The 12,846-nt window shown below is 41.1% G+C and overlaps 1 protein-coding gene across 2 annotated transcripts in view; it reads right to left on the bottom strand.

Annotated features, from left to right (window-relative positions):
* Positions 1-12,846, bottom strand: part of TMEM117 (transmembrane protein 117) — a 217,142-nt gene that overhangs the window by 165,974 nt on the left and 38,322 nt on the right. The window lies entirely within an intron of this gene.

The raw sequence follows: 12,846 nt of genomic DNA, 5'->3' as shown, positions 1-12,846 counted from the left end.
ATATGAACATATTAACGAACAGGGGTCACCTGTGAGCCAGATACACTGTTTTGAAAAGCTGCAGTTATCCTGCAGGTTAATCATTAAAGCACAATTTTATTTACCCCGCATTTATAGATTCCTTTTAAACAGGCCTAGAACATATGCAATTGCTCAAAAATGCAAACTTTTTTTTTTTAAATGGGCAACTTATTTTTGTTACAGTAGTGGTTTTAGGGTGATGGTTATAACATTGGATAAAGCAACAGGGAGACACATATTACCACTGGCTAAACTCAGACATTTCTATAAAAATGTCTGTGCAGTGATTTTTCGATATGATAACAAAATATGTTATACAAATGCATGTACTTTTGGTGGGGGCTGCAATCATAAATGCTTAAATAAACCCAAGTAATATTTTCTCTGACAGTAAACTTGGTCTTTCATTTTCCTCCATTTTTTCTTGTACTACTAAATGATGAAGAAAATTGAAAATTTAGATTACCCTCTCTGGTAAGAACAGTTTAGCCACCAGCATTAGGGCCATAATCTGGCAAGGACTACCTCAGGTGCCCAGTTTTATTCACACAAGCAGTCACATTCAAATGCGAGACACTAAATGTACCCAGGGCCATCAGAAGGGCACTATAAGAGACCAGGTGTTACCCTGTGGGAGCTGAAAGCACAACAAATTTGTCTCAGTCACGTCAGCTGCTGCTACTGCTGCTGCCAGAAGAAAGCAAGCGCCTACAAAATTTCTTCCTGCACTTTCCAATTCTTTCTCTGCTCTGCCATGGCTTTCACGCTCGGCAGTCTCAATCACAACTGCACCCTCCACTCCAGCAGCCTCACAAGAGGCTGCCTACCCATCTGCTGCTACCACCTACCTCGTTACTGGCATAGATGCTAGGGACAGGTGGGCTCTCTGCTCCCCAGTTCTGTTAGGATGATAAAAAAAGAGAATACAGCAGCAATACCTAGAGCAAGCAAATGTCTTGCTAGAGTGGCAGCTGTGCTACATGTTTTTCCATTCCAGGTACTTGATATCTTCAGGGTTTTCAGCCAAAATTAAGAAGGATGAAAAGTACCAGGAAGCACCATCCTTCTTTAAAAAAAACCCTGTTTTTTATGGAAGTGCTTATTATTAAATTCCTATTCATTAAAACTTTGTGTTTACCTGAATGTCCTTCTACGAGCTTAAAGCAAATGGGAGAAAGCAAGACAGTAACGGACCAGCTCCTCAACTAGGCAGTAGTTCCCCTCAGACTGCCCTGTAAGAAGATACGCCACAATTCTACTGTCATCTGTGGCAAAGTAAAAACCTCTTTATAGTCCAGACTACAGTTTTACAGATTTCTGAGTTCATGGTGAGAAAAGATGACCTGAGGATCTGATTTCCTATACAAGAAGTCACTATACTCTCCCCAGATCATCCTGACAGGTCTATATCCTAACAGGCCTCAGGAGGTGTCTTTGGACCTCCAGCCTCCCACATCACGATTAGCCATAGACATATGACCTCGCATCATGAGCTGCAAATGCAGGGTAACCCACAAACTTTATCCTAAGTTATTTTTCACTTTGGAACTCAATAATCTGGGTTAGAGAAAAGCATTTTTCAGTCTTCAAGAGTCTCAACTCATGTGTGTCATGGGTAAAGAAAACAAGACATGCAGGCAGTAGCAATGCTATGGTTCCTGAACTGGCAAGAAGGCTGACAGAGCAGAGTATTTTCACAAAATCCTAATGGACAATGCCACAGTGACAAAGTCATAGTGTGATTAAGGGAAAACATTCTCAGTGTCCACATGTCAGTTCAATCCAGAGTGCTATGAAATAAAAAAAATAATGTTTTAGCCATTACCTGTGCCTTCAAAAAGGAAAAAAAGATATCAGTGAGTGCCTACAGGATGGGCAGAGGAAGAATCTGCCTTGTTACTGTATTTGTGATGTGAACAGAAACACTTCACAACTTTACTATACCATCAAAAAATGAACAAGTTCCTTCATGAACTCTTTAATATACCTTTTCATATTAATACAAACATATTGACGTTTTTAATATTTTGAATTGTATAATTTTTTCACTTTAAACAAGTATATTATTTCAAAAAAGAATAAAAAGCAAATACAAAATATGTAACAACGCCATAAATTAACTTTTGCATAAGGTTTAACTATGTTGTGCCATGATCAATTTATCTAGTCAGCCCTAGCACTGGAAAGGATACTTACTTGAAGGGAGGAAAGGGGAATCAGTCTATATAGCCCTTAGACATTCCCAAAGTCACATCACTGTCACCATGGCAACACCACAGGACAGCTATGTCACAGCCTCAGGGCTACTTGCTCCTCTGTACAACCCAGGGCTTGAGCGTGGCCCCTCTGGTGCTGGACATGCCTTTGTCTCTCACATCTTTTTCCCATCACAGCCTCCAGCATCCTTTGCACCTGCTGTTCTTAGCTAACAGGTCTGGCTGTGTTCAGCACTTACAGTTCTTCCCTCTGGCATCTCTGATCAGTGACAAACTTCTTAAAACCAGAGTCATTAATTTTAGCAACAGGAAAAAAAGCTCTTAGAGAAATGAGGTTTTACAACAGTGCTACAATATAGTTCTTACCTAAACACTTACAAGTACCTGAGACTAATTCAAGCAGCACACATGACAAGTACCTAACTCCCAAGCTGGGTCCTCTGCCTATGTCTTACAAAGAACTCCTTCCAGAACTGATTTGTGTCACTTGAATCCCTGTGGTTTGGCCTTTGCTCCTAAGCTACCTAAAAGAGTTTACAGGAAAATGGTTTGGCTTGGATTTTTTTTTTTTCCTCACAGTTTGGTTTTCTCCACAAATTCCTATTAATTTCAGCCATTCTATCAAAGTGATTAACACTGCTGTCAAACTGATCAACCTGTATTGTGGTTACTTCATTATAACAGAGCTCCAACTGTGCCCCAGTTTTTTTGGCAGCCTTTGATCCTGCTGACCACAAGGTACTCCTGGGGTGTCTTTATAGGTAAGGGAGCTCTTTGGTATCCTGTCTACACCCATCCACCCTGGGATCTATGATGATTCTATGTCAGTTGTTCTGTGATACGCAAGACCTACTTCGTCCTCTGTCTGCACAGAGAGTGTGGTTTGGAGAATGAATTCTTTAGACTTTAAAGGGTTTAGGATTTCAGAATCATCATTTTTTAATTAGATCCAACTAAGTATTTTCTTTGCTTTGCCATTACCTGGCTTAGGAGAAGGAAAGCTTGCTGAAGTCTGCTTTACAGAAGATAGAAGCAATGTGGCAGATTTAGCACATGGAACCAAGAGGTACTTTTTCACCAGGTGGTATGACTGAGAGTACATTTAGCTATAAAGATTGAAACACCTTAAACTAGCTTGGCAATTTTAAAGTAAACTTTAATTTTCAAGTACTAATGCTGGCTCAAGAGACTTTTCAACCACAGTGACTTGGAAAACATGGTTTCTTCTGCTGATGTAATCTCAATAGGCACCTGTGCCTTAGGATCCCAGCTGGGATGACAACATCCAATAAAAAGCCTCACTTGAAGACCACTTAAAGACTGCAGCCTTCTGCATTCTTGGAGCAATATTTTACATTCATTATTCTTCTAACTGTATTAAACTTTCTACCTCTCTATATATTTACGTAGCGTAAGCCTGTCACGGTCTTTGCTGTTTAGAACCTGTGTGTATTCCAAGGGAGTCCTTGTTTTCCACATACTGTTTGGGAAGGACTCATGACATCCCCAAAGGATTAGTCTCTGAAAATGGCATAGAGGACTTACGGATTTGGAACCTTTCCTTCCAGCAGTTCACGAAAGCTTGAACTTTCTGAAGCTTACAGTATAACACAATTATCTTTGCCAACTGAGTACCAACAAGTATCAAGCCCCTTTAGAAAAAAAAAAAAAAGCTGAGAGCTTGAAACAAAACAAACAAAAAAACCAATAACAATTTAGGATTTGCTTTATGGCACAACTGCGGTATAAATACATAACTAAAACAAATATATACAAAGGATACATCAACATAAAGCTCATGAAACATATGGCTGAGTAGACACAGCTATGAAGGTAGTCTGGATGGCTAACACAGATCCACTGGGAACCTCGCAGTTACGCAGAACAGTAACAGTGCTTAGGAAAACACATTCCTGTTTGTTCCTAAAACTTGCTGTAAAAATTATGCTAATGATGACTAATCCTTGACTCATTAAAAAGCAATCAAACTAAAACACACAATCCTGAATAAGATGTGGTATCAAGCCTTCAGTAAAACACATTTCCAGGGACACAATAATCTGTATGTAGCTGCAACTGGGGAAAAAAGAAAAGGAACAGTACCTAATTTGGATAAAGGTAAAGTATTTAATAGAAAGCTATTACAGTGGCTTTTAAAAATGTATATAGCTGTTTCCTTGTTTCAGCTTGTTAAACAAAATGTAAACTCTCTTTATATGCATCTGTCAACTGTAGATTGCAATTGGGTTCCAATACATTAGATCACTTAAACAGAGACCTCTTCAAAATGAGCCTTAATTAAAATTAATTAAAGGAATATTTTTTTATTCCTAAGGAATTTCTGCTATTAATGTAAACTGTGCTGTAATTTCACACTTCTGTGAAATAAATGAGCTACAGGAGAAGACTAAGTACACCAAAAAGATGCACTCTCTCCTAGTGCTTTGTAAGTGTAACTGAGGCCCTTTGACAGTACAGGTAATAAATTCACACCAAACCCTCTCCTGACACATTCAGCACCCAAAGAAGACAATCCCAACAACTTGTATTATTGCTATAGTAATGTGACAATTAGCATCAAAAGAGAAAACGGTTTGTGTCTACAATTTTAATGACACTTAACAATGTTGAATAATCATGCACTTGAATATCCTTTGGTCAATTGAAAATCACTCCATCTAAGACAAGATAGCTGACATTTCTGAGACAAACATTCACAACTCTGATTTTTGGATGTCATGTGAAAAACACATCACTGTGTTGTAATTTTAAATATCAAAGCATTATTTCCTGATGCAGGCTCCCAAAGGAGAGAATGGATTTCCTTTAGGCAAGATATTCTCCACTTAAAAGCAATACAATTGGAAAGACTTCAATACGTGTAGGTACTAACTTGGATTATCTTAGTATGTTAGCCATACAAAGGTCACATATAAACGACAAAAATATGGCACAGTCCCCAGACAGTTCAGGATTCTGAATTCCTTTAAAGAAAGACACGATAAATTCAGGGCTGCAAATTTGCTTGTGGAACAGAAGAATCCAGAGAAAAAGTTTGACAGAAAGGATCCCTGTATACTTCCACTAAATTTAGGTTTTCTACCGCCAAAATGCGCCCTTTGCTGCCACCATGTGGGCCTTACCCCAACGCACTAGGAATGAACAGTAATACTTTATCCATTCCTCTGAAATTCTTTTCTTTCTCCTTTGATTTTTAAAAAAAAAGTTTCCTCCTTTCATTTATGTTTTAAATATAGCCTCAAATAAATAAGCTCTGTTCCTTATCTGTTAGGTGTTGCACAGCTCAAAATTGCTGCTGAAGTTCAAGAATTGCTGCTGAAGTTCAAGAATCTAAATTACTTTAGTTAACAAATAAACACACAAATCCTTCACTTTTTAAAAAAGTATTCAATGGTACTTTGATAAAGACATACAGCACCTGCACTTCACCTTACCTGTTCAGATACCACAAAGTTAACCGTTATTCCAGGAGTTCATTGGGTCAGGAGCTAGATGGGACTTCAAGCAGTGGCCAGAGTTACTTGATAACTGTCAGGACAGTACTTATATTAGAGTATGTAAGGTTTGAATTGCATGTATAGAGGTAATGTTTATGATTAAAATAGATAGTGCTGTAATATAAGATGGCTCCAGGCTGCTGGGCGGGTGACATGGGCATTACAAATTAAACACATACCCTTGATCCGAAAAGTGTTGAGAAGTTGTCACAACTCCAGGCCCTGGACATTTTTTAAAACTGTGAAACCTTGCATCCACGCCTGCACAGCATATTTGTGCTAAGCACATTTACATGAACCTTTAATATGCAGATAAAAGCCTTTTTTTCCTGTGAAACCATGCTGGAACTGCACACCAGCATGCCTTGTAGCATGCAGTATGCCACTGGTAATGGGGACATACCGTGCTGAAACATGGAGGGGGTCACAATGATGCCCATCAGTCCTCCAGCAGTGACTGTGGGCATGTGCAGGAAGAGAGCACTGGACACCTTTACAGGTTTGGCTACTACCACACAAGAGATAATAAAAGGTTGAGGAGGGAACTACTCTCTTGCCACTGCTTTTGGCTTTTTGACTGAGAGAAATCTGCATGTGATTTGAAAGCCAAGATCTTTCTAGAGTCATCATTTTCAAAATCTTAACAGTTCTCACCAGCACATTACAATCCTTAATTTTTAATGAAATCCAGATCTACTTTTTCCAACTCAAGCTCCAAAACAGCAATCAGAAATGGCCAAATATAGAAGACAAAAGCACAGGACAAGTATCTCACAGTCCACTGGACTGCCTTGAGGCAAGCTTTCCAGGAATCCTCTGCAAGAGGGCAGAATATATGAGTGTGCTCACTGACACTATACAAAAGCTGCTAGACAGTTGACTTATCTACTCAAATTTGAATATCATTGCCACACTGTATTTTGAAAAAAAATGAAGGCAATGAGTTCAAAGACAAGAGGAAAAAATCAGATCTCTGGCAAGGCAGCACAGAGTATCCATTACAAGCAAGTAAGGGAGCTCTTCAGATAAGAGAGCACCAAGAAGCTTAGCACCTAACTGGATTTGCATGCTGTGAACCTGGAATCACTGGGAAAGTCCTAAAAATTCAATAGCCCAATACTGCTCCATTTTCCCCCAGGCAGCAGACAGAGGATGACTCTGGTGAGGTTTGTCAGGTTTTTTTTCTAAACCACACAATATTGTAACACATTATAATAAAATTCTGTTATTCTGACATTGTCCTTGTTACCATTCATTATGTGAACTCCTGTATTTGAAATGTTTTAAGAAAATCTTCCAGCTAGGCAACAATGCTGACCTTAGCTTTCTAGAATTTCTCTCTGCAAAACACTTTGCTTGTTTAATCCTTTGAGGGCTTTGCTTTGGCACGCTGGGCTCTGAGCTTCTTTCGCACATGCTAGGTTTGGGTTTGCTACAAATGTTCAACAGCACTCCTGCTTATTAAATTTTACTGCTTCTAAAAGAAACCTTGGCCTTGGCCAACACTATTGGCCTTGTCCAATAACTGACTGTGTGTTATTAATTGTGTCCAGCACAAGGTATTATAAGCACTTAAAGGACACAAATCACTTTTCCGAAGACCTTTAAGGTACTTGAAGAATGATCTCTGCTCAGGACTGTATGAAAAAGACTACACTGTTCAGGATTGCCTGGGGGGACCCCAGGCACAGCCAATGGCACATAATGGTCCAGATGGGTTGTCCAGTAACCTCCTTGGACAGACACATGGACAGACAGCCCTCTGGCCATGCTGCAGAGGCCTGGACCCCAGGGTGCATTCGTAGCCCTAGCTGTGTGACTGGGTGCAGCCACTATTCATCATCACATCTCCTGATCACACCCCTCAGCCTCACGTAGTGACCACCGGCAATACCCTGGTTCAGCTTCCAAGCAAACTGTTTTCCCGTCCTCAGAGCACTGGTCAAAGAAAATGAAGTGACAGGAGTTGATATACACTTCTGCAGAAGCAAAACCAGAAAAGCAGAAGCAGAGTACCACAAGCGAGCAGCCACTACCTTCTTACACTCTATAACCATAGAAAAAATCTTCTATTCACTGTATGCAGGCCTGTGTTGTAGGAAACAGCGCTGAGCATTAATTAAGACCTCCAAACAAGCTCTCACAGCTGTTGTAAGATGGATAAAGGAAGGAGGGATTCTTTTTCAGCCATGTGAGGGCAAAGAATAATGCAGAGCATGAAAGTGACAGTGACAGATTTGACACAGAGAAACACTTTAGATGGTGTTCTGGTTTTGTTTAGTGGGGGGGGGGGGGCTAAGGTGGCAGCTTCTGTAGGAAACTGCTAGAAGTCGCTCCCCTTTGTTCAGTGGACTCAGCCAGGCCTAGTGTGGACCCGCTGCTGGCCAAGGCCGAGCCAGTTGGTAGCAGAATGTCCCGTGATAACGCCTCTGCGATAACGTATTTAAGAAGGGGAAAACAGGAAAAAGAAGGGAGAAGATGTGAAGCAGCTGAGCAGGGGAAGAGAGAGGGAGGCGCGAGCCTTGTGGGCCTTGCAGGCCTCACCCTCTGGCCTCCCGCCGGGCAGCCAACTGGGCCCCGCTTGGCCCGGCCTGGCTGCAAGAAGTGGAGAGGAGATGAGATGTGAATAAGATGTAAAAAGGATCCTGAGAGGCATCTGCCAGCCTGTTGTGAGGAACGGCTGCAGACGCCAAGGTCAGTGAAGAAGGAGGGGGAGGAGTAATGCGGCTCCTGGCCAAGATTCCCCTGCAGCCTGTGGTGAAGACCATGGTGGAGCAGGTTGTCCCCCTGCAGCCCATGGAGGTCCACGGAGGGGCAGAGATTCACCTGCAGCCCGTGGAGGACCCCACGCCGGAGCAGGTGGAGGCCTGAAGGAGGCTGTGGCCCATGGAGGGCCCGCTGGGGCAGCAGTTCTGGAGGGACTGCACCCCGTGGAAGAGATGACCCACGCCAGAGCAGTTCCACGAAGGACTGTGGCCCATGGGAGGGACCCCACGCTGGAGCAGAGGAGGAATGTGAGGAGTTCTTCCCCCGATGATGATGCAGCGGCGTAAAACAACGCATGATGAACTCACCACAACCCCCATTCCCTCTTCCCCCTGTGCCGCTCGGGAGGGGAAGGTAGTAGAGATAATGTTAAACCCGGGAAGAGGGAGGGGTGGGGGGGAGGTTATCTTGTTCCCTGTCTCATTCTCCTGCTAGTTTTAGAAATAAATGAATAGTTTTCCCCAAGTCAAGTCTGTTTTGCCCTTAACGGTAACTTTAAGGATTTTCTCCCTGTCCTTATCTCAAACCTCGAGCCATTTTTCTTCTATCATCTCCTCCTATTCTCTTGGAGGGTAGGGGGAGTGAGAAAGAGACTGCGTAGTCTGGTCCCAATCAGGGCTAACTACAATAGATGGCAGCTAGCCTCTTCCTGAGGCTGCCTGGGCTCACTGTGCACATGTTGTGTGCATGTGTGATGGACCATTGTGCATAAGCATGATGGAACTCAACATGACAGACATTGTACTTCTGCTTGTGTGCACAAAATCACCTGAAGATGCAGCATGAACAGCAGATCCCTGGATCAACATACATCACATCATGTCGTATCAGAGTCCCTCTCACAATGTACCGTAACACTGGCTAACACAGACACACACCCATTGAGAAGATGTAATCAGCAGTGCCCTTCTTGCTACATCAAAAACTTAAAATTCTGGATTACAGAGGAAATCCAATGGCCTCATTCCCATTGCACAGTTCAGCCCCTGGCATCACACAAGATATTTTTTTCTGATCCTCTACAATTAGTTTTACTGTTCTTCAAGTATTAAAACTATTCCAAAATAAATCCTCTCTCCTCGTTTGAGCATAAAGCAGTACTTAGGGCTAGTCTGACTTTTGCAGGAACAGCTTTTTTTTACCTTTTTCTTACAGGCCTGCTCTCCAGATGGCTGCTGCTCTGTTCCGATGAACTCGTCCTGCTACACTCCCCAGGTTCCTAAAGCTAAATCTGAATAAAAGCTGAACCTTTCCTCCCTCTGGATCATTTTCACATTCAGACTCCCTATTCCACACCTTTCTTGTAGCAAAGGACCAGCTAGACCGAACACCTCGTTCCTGAAGCCTGTGCCTCAACCCTGCTGGGCCTTCAGACTGCTTACACAAACTTGGCCTGCACCCAGCTCAGCTTCTGCTTACTGTTTTCAGGGATAAGAAGCAGTAAGAAATAATAGCTGCAGACCATTCCCTGACAGCTTCTCAGACATGTTTCATCACCAGATGTTCAGCTCTGACTACAAGAGCAATGATCTAATGGCCAGTGCCATAAACTGTGAAGTCCCTAAAAGGAAAGGTTACTGAAAAAAGAAGAGAGACTTAAAATTTAAAAAGATACATTCCAATCTGTTACAAAGTTTTCAGTTCAAATAGTCACACTTTCATGCAGCAACCAGCTCTACAACATGTACTCAAATACCAGCAACTTGTTCAGCTTTTGCTCTTTCCAGCAAACTACAGTCCCTACCAGTACCTTTTTTAAGGGATACATTCACACCTTGTAGGTTTGCCACACTAAGACACATGTGAAGTGTCTTTAAAAATACTTTTTAAAAAACCTCAAATCTTGGCAACTGTAAAATATACCTTCTTAGAGATGGTAACATGACAGAGCTTTAAAGCACTCCTGGCACAGGTCCCTTGAGCCCTCGACAGGATATTGCTTCTGCTGCGATCATCCATGCTGGCATGCACATACAAGACGTACGATTCTCCTACTCATGCGCCATCAATTTTTACTGATGAGACTAAACATCTGACATAAAGAAACTTGTCAGAATCTCCTGCCAGCACACATGTCAAGCTGAATCAGAGATAGGACCACGAGAAAACACATACAAAAAAGAAGAATGTTTTTCATTCAGTCTTGTAGACAGTAATTGTAAGGCTTTCATAGCCCTTGTATTGGGAAGATGTGTATTCTCGATGCTTGTGTTTCATAGGAGCCCATAGACACAAAGGTCAGTTTGTCTCTGAAAGACTGTAACCTCCACGCAGGCAGACTCTGACCTTTATCCTGGAAGCCAGTCCCTCCAGTGTCAGTCACTCCAGTAAGGCACTGTGGCAACAGGCATAGACAGGGAGGTTTTTTTGCACAGCAGTACAAAAGGTGAAGCAAATAGCTTTCATAAGGATTACATTTACTCAGGAAAAAATAGTTACTCCTTGAAACATTTTATTACAGCAACATGAAGCAGTTAGCTCTGATGATGTTTGGTTTTTGTGTAGAAAACCTCTTTTCAAAAGTACTACACAGTGTTCTACCTCGACTTTGAGAAGACCAATCCAAGGGCTCTGTTTGGCTGGTATTTTACATTGAGTAGTTTGAGATTGAAAATGTTTTTTTCTGTACCTGCTTGCTGCCTTTTTGCTAGGATGGACACCCAAACCAGCTGTAACAAGCCTTCAGCCCACTTCAAAAATGCAGTATGATTCCTTGAGCACAGCATGGTCAGCTTCCCAGAACAATCGCAACAAATCTAGGGCTGGGGCATGAGATCCAGGAAAGGAAAGACTTCATGCCGCAGAAAGTGAGAGGGCAGCTTGACTGACACCAGCCATTTTAGTACTAGGCTGTGCCTGTTTCCATGAATGTGGACGCTGATTGCCATACAATCTCCTCAGTGCAGCTAATGGAAGCTTGTAACAGATACGGGGAGCGCAAATGTTGACAAGAACAAATGAACTCTGATTTCCAGACATGAGTCAAGCTTTCAAAATCATTAATGCTTTGTCTAATAGCTTGTTATAGTTTACAGAGCATTAGAAATACCAAATATAAACCTTAACATAATATCAATAATAGTATGACTATGTAAATAGAGAAGGTAGATATCTACAATGCTCTCACCCTCCTCATTGCAGGGATGATTCTTCTGCCTTTTATTGGTCACCTATTCAGATTTACCACATCATTACCATGATTGTTTCCTAAAACACTTGGTGATTCTGCCGCTCTACCTGCCTTGCTTGAATCAATACATTTAGTCTTCATGTCACAATCTCATTATTAGCCCAGCTGGTCTGCGCTTATGTTCATTAAGTGACACCCAGTCTGCCTCCTACTCACCTTTTGGTTTTGTTAACAGGACTTTATACACTGTGTATTTTTGCTGACACACTTAAGACCTGTAACACACCATACCAGGGCCCATCAAATAACTCTTCATCAGAGTCTGTTGGTATGACTCTGATATTTTGGTAAGAACATGTCATTCAATTATTCACACAGTTCTTCAACTCATAGATACATTGGGTTTCTCATTCCTTGCTAGAAACTCTTCAGATGCTATCTTGCCTTTCACAAACACAAGTTTGTGTTTTTGTCCAATGGACTCATTTTGTATGTATTAGAAGACTAATAATGTAGATTTTCTCGGGAAAATCAACACATAAAAGTGGTGTTAATTTTGAGATAATAGGAGAAAGCAAGTCTTCTTAAGCCAGAAAATTAACATAAAAAGCTCAATTTAAAATAAACCCAGACATAATAAAAAGATAGCTGTTCATGCCTCAGCCAACCATAACATTGCCCTGTCAGACTACCTTATGGAGAAAAGAAAAAAAAATATTTTAAAGAATATTTTTAACAAACTGGATCAGGAAATGTTATTGTGTATAACCCAAATAGCACTATACTAGACATTTAATGTTTGTGGTTTAAGTGTGAGCTTTCTTAAGTTTCGATGTTTTAATTTCTTTTAACTCAAAATTTCCTGAGTACACACAATAGTAATACTTATACTTTTAAAACTACTCAGCCCTAACTTCAAATCAAATTTGTTGAGCTATAATTTTAAATAACAATAAAAAAGATATAATGTTCATTAGTACCCTGATATAATAGTTGCTATCATTAGTCTAGGACTCCATTTTTATTATTTAATCCTCTTAGCTAATTTATCAATTAAATTACTATTCTACCTAAATTCAGAAAGCAGAGGAATAAAAAAAGACAGTGAATACTAGTAAACTTACGTTTTTGTAAGCTCTTGGTCACTGTAAAGTAGCATAATACAAAAAGTTTCCAGTAGAGTATATTCTAGAGC

This window comes from Chlamydotis macqueenii, chromosome 1 (genome assembly GCF_036417535.1).
Source record: "Chlamydotis macqueenii isolate bChlMac1 chromosome 1, bChlMac1.mat, whole genome shotgun sequence".
Classification (NCBI taxonomy): Eukaryota; Metazoa; Chordata; class Aves; order Otidiformes; family Otididae; genus Chlamydotis; species Chlamydotis macqueenii.
Note: the sequence above shows the minus strand (reverse complement) of the source record. Positions and strands in the feature narration are given on the sequence as shown.